This window comes from Varanus komodoensis, unplaced genomic scaffold, assembly GCF_004798865.1.
Source record: "Varanus komodoensis strain SLA01 unplaced genomic scaffold, ASM479886v1 scaffold7_3, whole genome shotgun sequence".
NCBI classification, from domain to species: Eukaryota; Metazoa; Chordata; class Lepidosauria; order Squamata; family Varanidae; genus Varanus; species Varanus komodoensis.
In genome coordinates this window covers 19111767-19124617 of record NW_025336480.1, presented here as the reverse complement: position 1 = coordinate 19124617, position 12851 = coordinate 19111767, and positions in this window count along the sequence as shown.

Genomic DNA, 12851 nt, shown 5'->3' with positions numbered 1-12851 from the left:
TAGTATTCAAAAGTCAGGGGACTGACATAAGCACAAGTAGGTATTTGAAATAATAACAGGTATATTGAATGTTTGATTACTTCTGCCAAGCAAATATTGGCTCAGCATAGCCAGTATGTGTTTTGATGAATATAAACCAAATTACTCATTCCAAAACCATGACTTGTTAAATGAAATTACTTCTACCATGTAACAAAATGTTGTTAATATGACAAATATTTAAAAGTACTGTCACAATATAAGAAACAAATGCCAAAGATGTAGTGCTGTCTATAATGAAACAAACATATTAAAATAATCTAAAATTAATTATGAATCCATTCAGTTCTGATAGCTGCAAACTGACAAATGCTAGTTCTTCTAACAATTGTTTTATATTTTCTGTAGCTCTTATTAGGGTAACATAAAGCTCTTTTTTTTGTGAAAATTAAGGCAAAAAAATTAATGATTTTGTGAACATTACAATAGATTAATTCTGTATATTTTATTTCTACAATTTATACAGGTCTTAGCATACTGCTCTAACTAAACAAATGTTGAAAGAATGTAAATAGCAAACATCATATGTAGCAAAGGAGCCCTCGGAATTATAGGTTTGATGGCCAGTGTAGACCCAGTTCTATTCACTTACTTTGACCCATCCTGACAGATGGAAAGCCAGTTTAGCTAGTTGCTCAAGGCATTCCTAGCATATGGGAATATCCTGAATTGATGAGCTGACAAAGATCTCTAGCTGTTACTCTTTTTCTGACTTGGCATATCTGTTTCAGCGACTTTTGGGCTGCTGGGAAAGCTGCTCAAATACTCTTTTTGCAACTGCAATATATAAATAATTCAATGAGCTTACAAGAGTGTTATAGGTATCTGGAAGTTCAGACATTACCTTTTGATAAGATAAGAGTCAGTGAGAAATGCCATCATATTTGTATCATGGATATAACTATCCAGTCTATTTCTATCATTCATTACCTGTTTATCATTGAAACAGTTCAAAGAGCTGGTTTTAAATCACCATCAATAAAATAATTAAAACCTCCATAATCTCAAATCTCATTATCTCCTTAAGCTAGCCACTGAAAGACAACAATCCTACTGCCCCTGGGCATTGTCTGAGGGAACAGCTGTCCAACTTCATAGCTGGGAAACAGAGCTCTCCTCCCTTACCTCCTTTTTCTGGCTGTTCTTCAAGGTTGGAAACACAACCCTGGAGAGGGACTAAAGAGGAAGAGGGGAGAGGGAACTGGACCAGCCATCCTGAAGCTGCTTCAAAGTCTTCCCTCCCCTTCTGCAGCAGTACTGCTTGATGACTGAATGTGAACATATAGTGGAAATGCAGGGAAGGGGAGCAGGGACACAATAATTACCTCCACTGGTTCTCCTGCTCTGCACTGGATGTCCACAAGCCTCTGAATTTAGAGGCTTATGGGCATTGTGACAGGACTGCACACAACATTGACTGCACAGTGAGTATGGGACAGTTGGGTTCAGGGTTGTGAGTATTGTCATGATTTTATCGATCGTAGTTTAAACCTTCTATGTGGCTGTACCACGTATAGATGGATAAAAGTTTATGATTGTATTATATTTTACAAGCTATTATGGAAATGTTCATTACTACACAAAAGGAACTGAAAACTACAATTCTCTCATTGTGGTTCCATGTGCTATGCAAGCATCCATCAAGGGGGATGGTGGGTCTGGGAAAGTATACCCACAGGAAGCCAGCTGCATCAGAGGTGCTTATTCAGATGCAAAGGATGAGGAGGAGGAATGTCTCCATGAGACTGGGAAGCTTGGGTTGGTTCAAGGTCCTGGGGTTCAACAAGAGGAGGAGGAGGCCATGATGATTGTCTCAAGGCTGCCTGCATCACTGCAACACACTGTTCCTGAGAGCAGCTTGAGTAAACAGCCAGTGGGAGGGACTATGGGGAATGAGGAACTCCTAGATGTGGATCAGTCCCTCCCCTTGGGGCTGGGCCCTGTGCCAGCAGAGGCAAGGGACCCAATTGGATGAGCAGCAAGCAGAGAGGCAGTGTGCTCACGTTCAGGGGGGCCCTCCTGAAAGGATGGAGCACAAACATGTTCATAAGGAGAGTTTCAGGAAGTAATCACTAGATTGGGTTCAACAAACCACTTTGTGTAAGCTCAGAGACTCGTTTTGATGATTTGCATTTGGAAGCAATAAAGCATGTTTTGCAAGAGAAACAGCCTCAGGCTGTTCTAAGGAGGAAATGCAGCTTCAACAATTATTTTATGTGTCAATACCTGGTTGACTTTACCCCTACAAAAAGTAATTTATTTATTTTGAAATATACATCCCACTACATGGCACAATAGAACCTTTAGTGTGCCCAAACAGAATATAGAAAAAAGCTACTGATTTGCCTCCACTACCCAACCATACAAATAAACTCAAACTCACCAGCATAACATCTAAAACCAGGTTTGGGACATTAACTTCACCAACAGCAGATTCCTGGCAATGCACCTTTATTAGCATTTTCTTTAAAACAAGGGATAAGCTAACCTTTTGGACATTTTTGAAAAGGCAGTTCAAAAAGGAGGAGGTTGCCACTCCTGGAAAGTCCCTGTTCTGTATAACTTCAAAGAAACATGGGACTTAGAGATTAAAGTGAATTGGCTCATGAAGTAGTCCACTATCAAGCTGAGGAGCAAATAGTAATGAAAATGTGAACAAACTGGGTTTATTAGAAAGAAACATCTGGATTAGTGTGTGTGTGTGTGTGTGTGTGTGTGTGTGTGTGTGTGTGTGTTCTGATGGTGCAAGGGACACACATTTTATTCATCTAAAGCATTTCTAAACCATTCTGTTCAGAAAAAAATTGTAATGATTTAAAATAAACAACAAAAATAATTCAAATATATAACCTGAAAACAAAACTGTGAAGCAGTCAAAACAGGGCAGAGCAGTGGTTAATTCTTAAAGACTAGAGGAAACAATGAAGTTTTACTTGTCTGCGCAAAGCAGGGAGAAAACTCAAAAGGAAATTTCCTTAGTACTGGACTCCTGTAAACATGGCCCTACCCTTGGTGAAAGATAACAGTTCCCTGCCTCAAGATGGAAGCTAGAACAGATGCTATTGCACTTTTGCCCTACTTACAGGCTCTCCACAGGCATCTTGGGTGACTACTGTGACTTCACCACCACTGATGATGGCTGATATTGACACTGTCTTGGTAGAAAAAGGTGAATCCTATCGTTCAAACCAGAATTGGTACACCAGAAATCATGATGCCTTCTCCCATGCCTGCTCCAGTCGTGGTTCTCATGCTGAATAATTTTTCATTAACCAATGATATCTGTATTATTTTGGAATTTGCTCCTTCCTTCCCTCCCTCCTTCCTTCCTTCCCATCTTGGCAGTACACTATTGTACTGGATGAAACTGGATGAAATCCAAGGTGCTGTAAGGTTTCAATAAATATGCTAACAGTGTCTAACAGCAATCTGATACAATTCTAGAGGAGGTGTCTACAGCACAGTCTCATCTGATTTTGCGGAATCAGTTTCAGTGGTTACAGCCAGAGAATGTTGACAAAGCGCTTGGAAAATTCAGCCAGACACCTGCATGCTTGATCTTTTTGCAAAGGAACAGTCTGTTGCCTTGAATGTACGAAAGGTAAACTTAGCTCCCGATGGTGTGCAACTTGTTAATTTTCCTTGATATATCTGCAGTTTTTTTATACCATTTAACAATATCTTGCTGGACTAGACCTAAGAGACACAATTATATTGTGGTTGCACTCTTGTCTTGCTGGAGCAGTTTCAAAAAATAATATTGGGAATTTCTGCTGTTGTATGCCACCAGGTTCAAGTGTGTGTGTGTGTGTGTGTGCATGCGTGCATTTGCATTTGTATTAAAGCAAGATGGTAAGGTCATCTTGCACTGAATTCTCAATTGGGCTGCTTTGTACTGGACTGGCTGAGGGCCAATAAATGACCATCTATACCTGAATCCTGACAAAATGCTAGTCCTGTAAGATGGTCATTTCTGGGTATGGGTAACTGATATATTACCTTGTTTTGGATGGGTCACACTCCCCTTGTGCAGCTTCGGGCTACCCACTGATCTAGCCTTGTCAGGAAAGGCCCAAGTGGCCTTGGTGGTTTGGAACTCCTTTTACCGGCTTTGGATGTCTTATCAGCTGTGGCCTTTACTGAGTAGCAGTAGTCTGGCTGCAGTAATCCATGCTCTGGTAATATCCATATTTGATCACTGCAATGTATTCATGGGGCCACTCCTGAAAAGGCTTGGAAGCTTCAAGTATACCGAATCTGACTGCTAGAATTGTGGCTGTTCTGTCTCAATGGAGCTATGTTCCCTCAGTTCTGAAAGGAACTGCTTTGACTGCCTGTTACCAATCCCTGTTCAAACTGCTTTTGCATACCTTTAAAGCCTTAAATGGCTTGGGACCCAAAGATATAACCTCTTATTATACCAGCCTATCTCTCTCTAAAGATCTGCAAGGAAGGCTTTTCTCAAGCTGCCTCTTACTTGTTTGCAGGTCATCTACTTACTTTGTCGCTCTATCCTCTCCATTTGTGGAACATCCTGCCCAGCAAAATGATTTTGCAAACATTTTAGCATCAGGTAAAATATCTGAAGGAGGGCCTCCTTTCATAATAACCTGCTTGGTGTATTAATGCAGTCAGGTAGGCCCTTGCGTGTGCTTCATATTTAGAAGTAAGTTATGAATGAGCAAAGAAAGAAGACTTCTTAGTGGTAGCAAACTTTGGAGGACCCTCCAGAGGGACAAAAGCATATTCTTTCATTGCCAGGTTTTTGTTTGTTTGTTTTGTTTTTGTTTTTGTCCAGGTGTTTTAAAGCATTTTTTAGCTGACTGAATAACCTCTTCCCCTCAGTTTAATATATTGATCTTCCATTTTGTTTTTAACTGGATGGGTTGTAGTTTGAATCTAATATCCCATATATTTTTCAATCCTTGTTATCCTTACAGTAACGGGTTGCAAAAGCACTGACTTGCAGAGGGTCCATCTCCAGTCACATAGAGGCTCTCTAGGTTCCTCCAGGCTTGGCCTGGAAGTTCCACGCACCAGAGCAGGAGCAGAGTGGCTATGGGCAATTCAGCCCCCATCTCTTATTAGTTTAGCACCCCAGGTGAAGTGATTACAGGTAGTTCCCAGGTTATACACGAGTTCCATTCCTGAGAAAGTCCTCAAGTTGAATTTGTATGCAAGTCAGATCACACGAGTAAGCCGAATGTTTGCCTTTCTATGCATTAAAACACTTAAACACTTTCATTGTCACTAAACAACTTAAACACAATACAGCATTTTAATAATGATAACAACACAGCAGTACGATGCTGTAAAGATCTATACTCCATAAGAACCTGGAATGTAAGAACTATGAATCAAGGCAAGCTGGACGTGGTCAAACAAGAGATGACACAACTGAACATCAACATCTTGGGAATCAGTAAACTAAAATGGACAGGAATGGGTGAATTTAATTCAGATGACCATCAGTTATACTACTGTGGGCAAGAATCCATCAGAAGAAATGAAGTAGCCTTTATAGTCAATAAAAGAGTAGGAAAAGCAGTACTGGGATACAATCTTCAAAATGACAGAATGATCCCAGTTTGAATCCAAGGCAAATCATTCAACATCACAGTAGCCAAGTCTATGCCCCAACCACTGATGCTGAAGAGACTGAAGTTGACCGGTTCTATGAAGGCCTACAACACTTCTAGAATTAACACCAAAAATGATGTCGCTATCATCATGGGGAATTGGAATGCTAAAGTAGGAAGCCAAAAGATAACTGGAATAACAGGCACATTTGGACTTGGAGTACAAAATGAAGCAGGGCCCAGGCTGGTAGAATTTTGTCAAGAGAATACGATGGTCATAGCAAACACTCTTTTCCAACACCCCAAGAGACGACTCTACACATGGACGTCACCAGACGGTCAACACAGAAATCAGATTGACCATATGCTCTGCAGCCAAAGATGGAGAAGCCCTGTACAATCAGTAAAAACAAGACCAGGAGCTGACTGTGGCTCAGATCATGAGCTTCTTGTTGCAAAATTTAAGCTTAAAATGAAGAAACTAGGGAAAAGCACTAGGCCACTCAGGTATGACCTGAATCATATTCCTGATGAATATACAGTAGAGGTGACAAATAGATTTAAGGAATTAGATCCGATAGACAGAGTGCCTGAAGAACTATGGACGGAGGTTCGCAACATTGTAGAAGAGGTAGCAACCAAAACTATCCCAAAGAAAAAGAAATGCGAGAAAGCAAAATGGCTGTCTGAGGAAGCTTTACAAATAGCTGAGGAAAGAAGGGAAGCGAAAGGCAAAGGAGAAAGAGAGAGATACACCGAACTGAATGCAGAATTCCAGAGAATAGCTAGAAGAGATAAGAAGGCCTTCTTAAATGAACAGTGCAAAGAAATAAAAGAAAACAATAGAATAGGGAGGACCAGAGATCTCTTCAAGAAAATTGGAGATATGAAGGGAATATTTCATGCAAAGATGGGCATGATAAAGGACCAAAATGGCAGGGACCTTACAGAGGCAGAAGAGATTGGCAAGATATGGCAAGATTACACAGAAGAACTATACAATAAAGAGCTTAACATCCCTGATAACCACGATGGGGTGGTCACTGACCTCCAGCCAGACATCCTGGAATGCGAAGTCAAATGGGCCTTAGAAAGCCTGAGCAACAACAAAGCTAGTGGAGGCGACAGTATTCCAGCTGAGCTATTCAAAATCCTGAAAGATGATGCAGTAAAAGTGCTACACTCAATATGCCAGCAAATTTGGAAAACTCAACAGTGGCCACAGGATTGGAAAGGGTCAGTTTACATTCCAATCCCAAAGAAGGGCAATGCCAAAGAACGTTCAAACGACCGCACCATTGCACTCACTTCACATGCTAGCAAAGTTATGCTCAAAATCCTCCAAGCTAGGCTCCAGCAGTATGTGGACCGAGAACTACCAGAAGTACAGGCAGGGTTTCGAAGAGGAAGAGGAACTAGAGATCAAATTGCCAATATATGCTGGATCATGGAGAAAGTTGGGGAGTTCCAGAAAAACATCTACTTCTGCTTCATTGACTATGCTAAAGCCTTTGATTGTGTGGATCAAAACGTATTGTGGCAAGTTCTTAAAGAGATGGGAGTACCAGACCATCTTATTTGTCTCTTGAGAAACCTATATGTGGGTCAAGAAGCAACAGTGAGAACTGGACACGGATTGGTTCACAATCGAGAAAGGAGTTTGGCAAGACTGTATACTGTCGCCCTGCCTATTTAACTTATATGCAGAGCACATCATGCAAAAGGCTGGGCTAGATGGATCACAAGTTGGAATTAAGATTCCTGGGAGAAATATCAACAACTTCAGATATGCAGATTATACCACTCTAATGACAGAAAGTGAAGAGGAACTAAAGAGCCTCTTGATGTGGTGAAAGAGGAGAGCGCAAAAGTTGGCTTGAAACGCAACATTAAGAAAACTAAGATCATGCCATCTGGTCCTCTCACTTCCTGGGAAGGAGATGAGGAAGGAATGGAGGTAGTGACATATTTTATTTTCCTGGGCTCCAAGATCACCTCAGACGATTACTGCAGCCAAGAAATTAAAAGACTCTTCCTCTGGGGAGGAAAGCTATGGCAAATCTAGACAGCATACTAAAAAGCAGAGACATCACCCTGCCAACAAAAGTATGTTGGCCTCTTTTTGACTAGGTCGTCGGTAATAGATGCCAATAACTATGCTTTTCTGAATTGTTGCTCCCTTTAAATGAAGCCAGATGCTTTCAATGGGGCTAGTAAATTTTTCTTCCATTTTTGTGCAGGTATATGTGTCTCTTAAATCTAGACAGCATAGTAAAAAAGCAGAGACATCACCCTGCCAACAAAAGTGCGTATAGTCAAGACTATGGTTTTCCCAGTTGCAATGTATGGCTGTGAACGCTGGACCACAAGGAAGGCTGAGCATCAAAAAATTGAGGTCTTTGTATTGTGGTGCTGGAGGAGACTCCTGTGAGTCCCTTGGACTGCAAGGTGATCAAACCAGTGAATCCTAGAGGAGATCAACCCTGACTGTTTGTTAGAACGCCAGATACTGAAGCTGAAACTCAAATACTCTGGCCACCTAATGAGAAGGAAGGACTCCCTGGAGAAGAGCCTAATGCTGGGAACAATTGACAGCAAAAGAAGAAGGGGACGGCAGAGGATGAGGTGGCTAGATGGAGTCACTGAAGTAGTTGGCATGAGCTTAAGTCGACTCCGGGGGAATGGTGGAGGATAGGAAGGCCTGGAGGAATGTTGTCCATGGGGTTGTGATGGGCCGGACACGACTTCGTGACTAGGAACAACAACAAATAAAGTAACTACAGGTACTGTAGAAAGAGAGAATCTACGTGGGTAGGTAGGTATAGAATTTTGTAAAAACAAAAGAAACAGTTCTTGAAGTAGTATAGAGTATTACTGAGGTAACATTACGCCTACCATTAACTGATGATGATGGAGATGGATGTGGTTCTGGAGAGTCAGGGTTTGATTGTGCTCCTGGTGGGGGGTTGGGGATTACCACTGGAGTTGCTTACTTTAAGTAGGCCTCAAGAGTTGTCTGTGCAGCCATTTTCTTTTTCTCACCATAAATGGCTTTGTAGCAGCTGAGGGCCTGGTTACAAGGGCAAATGCTACAAAAAAAAAAAAAATAAAAAAAATAAAGAGGAAGGTGCTCAAACCACTGAGTCCTAGAGGAGAGCAACCCTGACTGCGCCCTGAAACACACTCCTTGGTTATGCTCAAGTAATGCCCAGAATGTAAAGCTGTGTGTTGCACAGGCAGAGATACATTATGTAGGTTGCTAGAGATAGCTGTGACTATCTCTAGGGAACTACACAGCCACTGATGATGCATTGTGTAGTTCCCTAGAGATCTTTATATATGTCTCTCTCTTCACACACTTCGAATCTCTGCCCACATACTCTCAGTCACCAATGAGTCACCTCATTCACTCCCCCCCTTTTATCCCCCCCCCCGCTCTCTGAACCTTATCAACATTTAAAGGAACACTTTAAATCATTGCAATCCCAAATAGCACTTCACTTTTGAATTTCCAGATATGACAGTCTGTGTAATCTAGTGGGTAAGAGCATGCATCTGGCTCAGCCCTGGAGTCATCACATATTCTCAGCCCAACCTACCTTACAGGGTTGGTGTTCTGGGGATAAGACTGGGAGCATCAGGAGGAGAATAATGTAAGCAGCTTTGAGTTTTTTAAAAAAGAAAATTGATAAATGTGAAACACATTTTGCTTTCCTTGGTGCTGAGGTGCAGGTCTTCCAACATGGGGAGAGCTCAACGCAGGCACTAGAAAAAATTCAATATGAAGATGGCAGGTCTTCTAGGGATCAGGTGGGCAGCTTACTGCAGGCCAGTAGATAGCTGGCTTGTGTTTTTTAAATTTCTTTGCTATGTTGCCACTGAATTGCAACCTTAGGTCTGCTTTTTTCTGTGTGCTTTGAAGCAGAGTAACCCTTTTCCTATTCTATAACTTTTGCTTACATCTTTAATAAATCTTTTGCCATTTTCCATCAGCCCCCAGACTATGTACTTTTGCTAGTGAAAGCAGAGGCTCACAAAGGACACACCATGTTGTTGGTCATGTTAGGGCTGATTAAAGGACTAATTAAATGCTTAAATTTAGCACAGTGTGTTGGGCAAAGCCTATTGTCCAAGACCCCCGCCCCCCACACCAGGACACAGGAGAGCTGCTGAGAAGCCCAATGCAGGGGTCCTCACTAGATCCTTGCCTTCTTGTCCCCTGGGATCGAGCATGCATGGGGCCTAAGGAGACAGAATGAAGACCACTCTTGATGATGGCAGTACCAGATGGCACTGCACCCAGTGTATGCCCATAGCCGGGGTGCCAGTGGGAGCCAGAACATCACATGGGCCCACTGCACTGCTTCAGGAAAAGGATAGGCAGGCAGAATGAAGAAAAGAAGTAGACAGGGGTTCTACTTGAGCAAAGACAGCCCTTTATTTGATGGAGTACTCAGTCAAAGTCATGTTTAAAGATAAAGACCTATAAGATGGGAGAGCAACAGGGGCCTTGAAATCGCCCATCTCCCCATCTGTAGCCAGCACCTGAGCGGCTGACTGGGGAGACCCAACACAAGTCTCCTAGTGGCAGTGCCCACTGTGCCTTCTGCAGGGAAGGCCTTAGCAAAAAGAGCAAATTCTCCCTTAAATCCATCCATGGGAATGAATTAATTGTTAACTTTACCCCAGAGTATTTACAAAATATTGGAAATCGTACAGCAAACAGTAAGTTCAAACAACAGGATTTCCATAGGAGTTGTTCACTGTTTTAATTGTAGACCTCACTATGAGATCCGAGAAAGTCATTCTGGCCACAAAATCATTAATCATTGCTCATTGCATACCAGCTGACTTTCAGTAAAAGTGAACTAAAGCTCTGCAGCAATTCTATACTGAGAAAGCAGTAAAACATTTTTACTGGCAAAGGGAAGAAGAATATGTGTATAGCTATCTTCAGTTTATTAGGTAATGTTCTGTAACAATGAAGGGCAAGAACAATTATACAATGTTCCTGGGAATTTATTTTTTCCTATGTAAAAGCAATATTACACTTTGCAAGTCTCCCTTATTAAAGAGTTACAAAAGTTAGTACGAAACATACTTGGGAAAAAACACAAATCCTTATATCCGAATGTAGACTAATGCTAAGTAAATCTGTTTTTCATAGGCAAAAGGCACATGAGAAATCATTTGTATTAATGGGCACTAATACTGAATTAGATATTTAATCAAAAATATCGATCAGAGTTTCTTTAAAAAGTTCACATGGCATCTGCTAAAGAACCCACTGAAAATATATACATTTATTTTCATTCTGCATGTATTTACAAAACCTAAAAAGGTGGCACATATTAACGTGATGGTTTAAAGGGGAAATGTTCAAAGGATGTTATAGGACTGATGCCTGGAGATCTTGGAATGGCTAACACTGTCTATTCCAGGGCTTGGCTTGGCCAAGACCACCTGATCCAATAGCTGTACCAGCCAATCATCTGTATACTTAATTGAAAAGGTATCTAGTTCATCATTCCATCAATTAAATTGTCAGACAAATGTGTCTGACACACCTAACAAGCAGCCATGAAATTATTATCATCCCTTATTGTTTGTCCTCAGCATTTGATAATTAGAGTATAGTGCTTCTACGGATTTTGTTTATCAGTGAGATATCTGCATTTCACAAATAACTGTCCAGTCACTTTGGACCTCTCAGAGACTTTAGAAATCATCAGCCATGGTATCCTTCTTAAGTGTATCTCTGGGATAAAACTTAAGTGTCTCTCTGGAGGCACTGCTCTAAAGTGGCTCCAATCCTTTCTGGATGGGCAACCTCAGAAGGTGATGCCGGGGTAGTGTGCCTTGGGGTTCCACCTTGCCCCTTGTGCTGTTTAACATGTACAAGAAATTTCTAGGAGAGGTTGACTGGGTTTCTGCAGTTCAGTACCACCAATGGACCCTGGCACTGTGCTTTGTGAACTGCTTCTGCTCACTCACTAAAAGCTATGTTCTCAGCCAGTATCCAACTGTGATTTCCCACTGCTTCCATCTATTGACTGGCATCTTCCTGCCTCCCTGTAGCAACAGCCTCTCAAACCTTCTTTTCTTTCTTGTGAGTAGCAGTTGATTATACACCAAGGCAGAATTAGTTTCCACCAGTCAGAAACTTTACTCACACAACCCTTCAAAGCTGGATCGCATCTTGCCTACCCTACAACACTATGGGTTGTATGTCACATGGCTTTGTGCTCCTATGTTGGGCCTAGCGCTTTCAGCCTAAATATCCTTCATCCTCAATCCTAACCTCGCTGGTGGGAGATCATCCTAGGGACATCTAGTAGGAGCCCACGTCTATAAGTGTACATGCTGATATTAATTGCATGAGAATTGACAAAGTATTCTGCAATGGCTTTAAGTTGTTAGTATTATACCTCAGCTTTCGAATGAATTCGTTGAGCATCTTCTCTCTTAGCTGATAGAGAGGCCATTAAGACATTCAGCATGACACATAAACTCCAGGACTATAAAAATGCACAATATGTAATTGATGGAGCAGTGCAAATTATGAGATCTGAAGCCTCTAAGTTCAACTTCTCTTTTGAGTTTTAACAACTGATGAGTTTGTAAATATAAAATAAATTATTTTTAAATGTAACTTTATTCATTTTCCATACATCTGAACATGGCCAATGAGTTAGCAAATATGGAAGCGATTTGTTTTTTCATCGTTAACTTTGGGGTGACCAGAACACATAATTTTGTGATCAGAGAAGGGGAAACCCATTTGGTCCCTTCTGCACAAAATTAGATGCATGCAGCCTTTTCAATGGTGGTCCCCTGGTTGTGAAATGCTCTCCCCAGGGAAGGTCACTTGGCAAACATGTTTCTGTTATTTCAATGCTGGGTTGTCCTTTTTTTGTTTTCCCAGGCCTTTTCAGAGTTTGTTATTTCAAACCCTTTGACACTGAAACTGCTTTTAGCTCCTCTGTTGACTGTTTGTTTGCAGATCCTGTGATTTAAGTTGCATTTATTATACCAGTATTTGTGTAGCTGATTTTTTAAAATACTGTGCTGGATTTTTAAGATTTAGAGGGTAAACCTGTGATTTCTGAAAGGTTTTCCCCAAGATGTAGAATCCTCCCCTCTTCCCTCCTGCAAGAGCAAAGACACAATTTGATCCAAGTTGGAATTGCACCTTGCAGGGGCCGCTCACAGTTGCCAAGCATTTAATCCCCT